Source organism: Pipistrellus kuhlii, unplaced genomic scaffold, assembly GCF_014108245.1.
Source record: "Pipistrellus kuhlii isolate mPipKuh1 unplaced genomic scaffold, mPipKuh1.p scaffold_m20_p_9, whole genome shotgun sequence".
In the NCBI taxonomy this organism is placed as follows: Eukaryota; Metazoa; Chordata; class Mammalia; order Chiroptera; family Vespertilionidae; genus Pipistrellus; species Pipistrellus kuhlii.
The window spans coordinates 46,674,742-46,681,928 of NW_023425595.1; the positions used below are offsets into that span (position 1 = coordinate 46,674,742).

At 35.7% G+C, this 7,187-nt stretch overlaps 1 pseudogene; it reads right to left on the reverse strand.

Annotated features, from left to right (window-relative positions):
* Positions 1-2,801: 2,801 nt before the first annotated feature.
* LOC118713311 lies at positions 2,802-4,547 on the reverse strand (annotated as a pseudogene).
* Positions 4,548-7,187: the final 2,640 nt, after the last annotated feature.

Here is a 7,187-nt window from a genome sequence, read left to right on the forward strand (position 1 = left end):
AAATTGGTAGAATAAAAATGAGAAATGTAAAAAGTCAAACTAGATTGGAGGTATTTTCAGATTTTAAATGCATGCTACCAAAGAAGAGGGTCAGATTAAGATGGTTTGATTCAATGGATAGAGCGTCTGCCAGCAGACTGAAGGATCTTAGGTTCAATTCCAGTCAATGGTACATGCCAGGGTTGTGGGCTCCAAACTCAGTAGGGGGCATGGTACAGAAAACAGCCTATCAATGATTGCCTCTCATCATCGATGTTTCTATCTCCCTCTCTCTTCCTCTCTAAAATCAATAAAATATATATATTTCAAAAAGATGTCTTTAATTGAGAAGATAAAGATGGTAAAGTCTTATTTTTTACAGAACTGTTCTATAAGTCAGGAAATTCAATACTTCAATCTAAAGATGAAGAAATGTATTTTTTTGGCAGATATCAGAGGACATTAATTCTGCTGTCTGTGATATTTAATGTTTGAATTTTAGAAGACTTTTGGGCAAATCTTTGCTATTTAGGAAAATGATTAAAAGGACAATATAATGAGGGCAGACTAAATATCTTTTTATTTTTTTAAGATACTTCACATTTGTCTTTTTAGAAATACAACACATTGAGCTTCATTTAAAATACCACATCCAAAGCAGGGCACACAGTTCCATGCTCTGCACAAAGCAACCACTTGGCGATTTCTGCTCACTTACAAGCTAAACTTTATCAAGGCATACTGGGTTATAAGCCAATGCAATTTTCTAAACCAAAGATGTGAGATTTACCAATTAAGTTTTAGTAGCAGGAAAGGTTGCCCAGTACACCATTTCAAAGCATTAGAGTTACAACAATAAATCATTCAAAATGTCATGCCTGAAAAGTCTAGCAATGCAATTCCAAGTAAGTTCTCCTATACATCCCTATTTGACTAAATTTCAAAACATTAAAAACAACAACAAAAAAATACTAAGTATAGTTCACTAAGACAGGTCAATTTCTATTTAATTCTATAAATTGTCATTCACTGTCACCTTAAGTAACAGTAAAAATCTGATACCATACAGTTACTCAAAATATAGAATATTAGTGGAAATGATATTTAAAATATTTTTATAACCAGAACGATTAAAGTTCAAAATTTAAAGTATATTTAGTCCTTTATAATCTCTAAAAAAGCTATGCTTTAAAATGCTTATCAAGTTATAAAAGCTATAGCACCAATCATTTAAAAAAAATCATTCCATTTACAAATCATGTAAAAAAACCCACCTGCTGATATGCTTTTTTTCATTTTGTACATCTATCATGAGCTGTACGATACAGCAGGGTTTGAGCCAACAATGGACAAAGGGAATCTTAACAAACTTTTCCAACTTCCCCATTAAACTGGTCATCAGCAGGTGACGTATTTCCATAAGCAAAGTTTCTTTTCATATTCATGATCTCCTTCAGAAAATCCTTTCTCTGCTTCTGTTGAACACTAAGTTTAAAATTTGTCTAACCCTTATAATACCTTCCGAGAGTTTTATATATCCACCATCTCCATTATTGACTCAGACACCAAAATACTTTATTGGCATGCCATTTAATTAATTGGCTTAATCTTACTTTGCTTCAAATGGTGTAACATTTTTTTTTTGTAATACCTGCTGCTTTTATAGTTTATTCATTTTACATGTCCGATTACTTTTAATGTTTTCTGAATCACTCAGTCTACCTGAATACTGGAATAACAAACACTTTTCTAAAACTAAGAAAAGCATTGCTCTCTCTGTTGGAATATTTGTATTGAAGCCAAATCGCTCATAAGTGCTCATTTTCTAAATGTTCAACTATTCCCATTTTATAACTTCAATTTAAATAAACACCGGTTTGATGTAATTTTCGAACTGTTGTTTTACAGCTCCTGAACTGAAGGCTGTCCACTGAGGTGCAAAGACTCTTCCTATTTTCATTGTCTCAATTCTCAGCTCTTTACATGTACTGGAATTCTTTATTATTTCATGTTGACTGGAGAGATTAACTTGATCTATATCTTTTGACACCTCATTCAGGGATCAATGGATCTGGTGAATTATGTAATGCATAATAAGATACCTAGACAGTTTTCTAAACTTTTGGTTGAAGTTCTACTCTGTCTCCCCAACATTACACAGATGCCACTTATACAAAATCCAATAATGTTCTAGTATAAATATTTCTCACTGAAACAACTTTTTCTCAAATATTATTTCTAAAATTTGATATGGCATGTCAGGTGTTATTCCTTTCGATAACCTTCATTATCAAATTCTTGCCTTTTACATTTTAAGTAGGCTATTAAAACTCAAATGAAATAGTTGAAGTTTCATAAAGAATGATTAATGTCACTTGTTTTATAAGTTTAGCAAAATGCTGTTTATTTCACCATAAGTTCAAATTGAAACAATAGGTTATATTGATATATATTTATGCCCTCCTAAGTGTTTCATGGTTGAAAATGTGGTCAATTATTTTTAATTAAAAAGTATATCATGTTAAAAATTCTGATGGTACATTCTAAATGTTTGTTCTATTAACAGTTAAAATTGTTGCGTTTAGATTTTAAATGTGTCTTTATATGAAACTGACTCTAATGTCTTATTAGTAACACATTTTCCTTACTTGAGCCATCAACTTTAACAAAACATGATTGCTACATGATTAAATATGTAAATGTTTAACATTTTCAAATTTTAATGACAGCTTTTGAGCACCATTTGCACCTGACAATAGTATTAAAAAGGCAGTCATATTTTTTGAAATAATCAAGCTGTTTCCATTCCATAAATTCTGAATTCACTGTTGCACAGTACCAAAAAATGTTCCAAGCTGTAGTTCATTATTACTATCACTTCTTAGTTCCCCTGACAAATCTGATGACTTGCTTGAGACTGGCGTGTGAGGCAATGGTACCAAGAAGTCTGTCAATGAAAGTGGAATAGCAGCAGGATCAACCAAAGTCACATGGGACAACCTCACAGAAGATGCCTGATACATGAGAACTGCTTTGGTTGCACTGCTTTGTGTTACTGACCCAAAGATTCACTTCCTTTTGGCAGGGGGGCCTTCCTCTTCTGTTGTTAGGTCAATCATACCTATTTTCTTCTTCCTTGCCTGCCTGGCTGGCATCTCTGAACTGGGGGCTACTATTATTGTTGTATGAGTAATGGGGGCTGAAATCAATGAACAAGTCTTAGGGAGGAGGGGGACTCCTGTACCCTGTTGACTGGAGACTTCCATAGCTTCTTCCTGTGGTCTCAATGGATACCAAGAGCCATCTACTTGGAATTTGATCATCTCCACATCGGAATAGTCATTGAGAATTTCCATTAAAAGCCCATCTAATATTAAACTTTCATAAGCAGCTTCTTTTTTATACACAGGGCATTCCCAGGTTGAATTCTTCTCATTTATTTGCAGATATGAGGCAGCATCAAAACACTGTAGATGTCTACAAGTCTCTGCTCGGCATGGGTTTGTCAACCTCGTTTTCCCTAATGGGCACATCAAGGAGAGCTCAAGGTCAGTTAGAACAATTCCACTTTCAAGGTCTGCAGCAAACAGTTCTCTAATTAGTGCTCTAGAATCATCTGGGTCTCTAATACCTTTCCTTTTTAATCTCTGCAATAACATGGCTGCTGTGAGCTGTCGCACAAGATGTGCAGACATGGAGTAAGTCTCTCCCATGTTTGATGCCCAAGAGATGGCAATCTGGTTTGGCACAACTGAAGATAATGTAACTAAAGATGTAACATTCACAGTGTGTCCAGAGCACATCCGTTTAATCATTCCATCAGAAGTGGTAGTGGTGGTGTGTACTTAGATGGAGGAACAAGGTTTCCATTTGCTTTTATAGATAGGTTCTTGAAATAACCACCTCTTTGAGGGCACGTTGTCTCTGCCAAGCAAAGTCTCAGTTGAACTTGGATTTTATAATCCTCCCCACCATCTGGCAAAGGAACCCCAGATATGTGTATCTCTGTAACCTGTAGAGAAGTCAGAGTAAAACTAAACATTCCTCTTGAGACCCTTCAGTACTTCTTTAAACTAAACTCGTGGGCTCAATGAGGACATCATACTCATCATAAAAGGGCAAGTTTTTAAACATCACATGAGGATGGGCAGGAGGGACTGGAGGACATGGCCGCTGCATCTTAAGCATAGACTTAGTATCTTGAAGCAGCACAGAACCAATAGGAATGGACGGTGAGTGCGAGATGTCACAGAAGTGGAAGGCAACCTGTGGATTCCAGCCACAGCCCAAGTTAGGTTCTACAGGTGATGAGCTACCATCCAAACTGAAAACTGAAGACCTGAACGTGGATAAATCAGAAGGTCCTTCAGGAGTTTGTGGGTGCTGGTGTCTATGATGCAATTCCAAATTTTAATTTGAACCGCAAGGCTATAACTGCTCTTCAAGAAATGCAATGCCCTTATCAGGAGGTCATGCTTGCATCCACTTTTATTCCGCCCAGCGAAGCCTAGCAACAATGGCTGTTCATTGTAGTTCAGAAACCTAAAACTAGAAACCATATTCCTCAGCTTCTCAGGTCTACCATTGTATGTCACCCATGGGTATGACTGTTGCCACAGCACCCCCTCCCGCTGCCATCAAATGAGCAGCTGCCACCAGGGCCCCCACTGCTGCCTTCAGCAACATTCTGCACTGGGCCTAAGTATATTTTTAAAAGAAAATGATATTAATAGACTTAAGTCTGCTTATGTTTCAAAGCACATATTAATACAATTTTTACAAGAATTGTGCTGCAAGTTCTAATGAGAGAGAAAGTACATAATCTAAAAATGATTATTTGAAAAAAAATCTCAAAGAAATTAACTTTCAAAGGAAAAAAATGGAAATTATTGGACAAAGTCAGAAACAAAGACACTGTTGCTTTATTTTTAAGATCCTTTAAAAATCTAAGATAATTTTTTAAAAATTTTCAAAATCATTTAGAGTGCCCAATAATCTGTTGAAATAGCTGAATTATATAAATACAATATATACCTTTGTTTAATGAATAAAAAAGTAGCATATTTTTAAAAATAGTTTTGCAATAAGAAGCCTATTTATAAGCAAATATCCTATAAAATAAAAGGGTAATATGCAAATAGACCAAAAGGCAGAACCAACCAACCAATCGAAGTGTAATACGTTAATCATATGCTAATGATGCTCAACTGCTTGCTATTATGTGCACTGACCACTAGGGGGCAGATGCGCCTACTGGTAGGTTAGCTTGCTGCTGCTGGGGTCCAGCCAATCAGGACTGAGTGGGCCAGACGCATCCTAGATTCCTCCCAAGATCCCTCCCCCGGCCTGATTGTGCACCAGTGGGTTCCCTCAGCCTGGCCTGCACCCTCTTGCAATCCAGGACCCCTTGGGGGATGTTGGAGAGCGAGTTTCAACCCAATCGCACAAGCCACTCCCTTTGGGAGGGTGCCAGATACAGGGTTCATGGCTGGCATTGATTGGGTACAAACCCATGGCAGGCACAGTGGCGAAGGGCTGAGCGGGAGCAGCAGGTAGGAGCTGCAGGCAGTGTTGGACTGCAGTTTTAGCCTGATCTTTGCAGGCCACCCAGAGGGACTCCACCTGTGCACAAATTCATGCACTGGGCCTCTAGTTTACTTACTAAAGTTCCAGGTCAAGAGTCAACTACTACAAAAGTTTTTTGTCTCAGTTCTCCTTTGACCACATTAACTTAATCCTAAAGCAAAGTGAACCATTCACTTGTAGGATTTCTAAACATATGGCTTTCAATGCATTCACTCAGAAAATAAGCACTTTGGGTAAGGGCTACTATGTCCCATGAACAGTTATGCAGAGAGATGAAAGCTAAGAAAATCATAACTGCAGAGAGATGCAAAGCTAAGAAATTCATAAATATCTATGCTCAAGAAGCTCTATTACCTCATACACCTTCTTAATCTGGGAACATTATGTCATAGAATTATTTATAAGGATTACATCAATTAAATAAATGGCACTTAGCTTAGCCAACAGGAGGAGTTCAACAAATAATTTTTTGCTTCTATTTTGGGAGCACTGTATTGCTTATACCAAAAGCTTTACTATATTGTAGTGGACTAATTTCCAAATATTTTTGTTCATTTTAATTTTGTTTGCATTGCTTTTCTACTTCACTAAATTGTGACTCAGTCATATATACATACATATATATATATATATATATATATATATATATATATATATTTTTTTTTTTTCCTATAACCTATCTCAATGGATAGCCTAGAGCAGAAATAACTTTATATCTGTGATTGAAAGATAAGGAAAGGGAAAAGGAACTAAGGAAGGCAGTCAAGATAGGAAAGATTTATCAAGTATGGCCATTAAAAGAGAGACTAAAGTACTTTTGCAAGGTAAATGGTTTTCCAGAAAAACTAGAGCAAAGATCAATAAACATAATGTAAAACCATCAAAAAATTATATTGCTCTTTTCCTTTCAGATACAAGGTAATCTTATATAAAAATCTAGAAAATTGGGGTGGGAACCTGGTGGAGGGGGGAAGAAATGAGGAACCTTTGTAATAATATGAACAATAAAAATTGATTTAAAAAAAATCTAGAAAATTAATGGCTGAGAATTTTTATAATAAGGTTGAGAAGAAAACTCCAGAATGACATAAAGATAAAAATAAAGAAATATAACAATAATGGCCAAATAGGAAAGTTGGGAATTATATCTTTAGTAACTATAGCAAGAAAGATGACACAACTTCTATTTCTGTGTTGTTGTTTTTTGCTACATTTTAAGTTTTTATGAAGGATACCAACAATCAAGAACTGTATTGTACTAGACACTTGACCAGGAACCTTCCATGTAACATTGTTTGTTTATGTCTCATGACAAACCTTTGAGGCACACTATATGCTACATTCTCCATTTTTATAAGCAAGAACTAAACTTTCATCTACATTATTCTTAACTCTCATTTTTGATTGATTATTGGTCTCTATTTTGTTGTCTTCTGAATCTCTTCTGAGGTACCTGTTTAGCAATGAAGAAAATCCAATTGTGGTACATAATATGAATTAATATTTAAATCAGATAGTGTCACTCTTCTACCACAAAAATGCTCCATTATCTTTCGGCAAAAATCTCAACTCATTTAAAGCAGAAGTCTGCTATGGTTAGCTTCTGCTTCCTATGTAGCTTT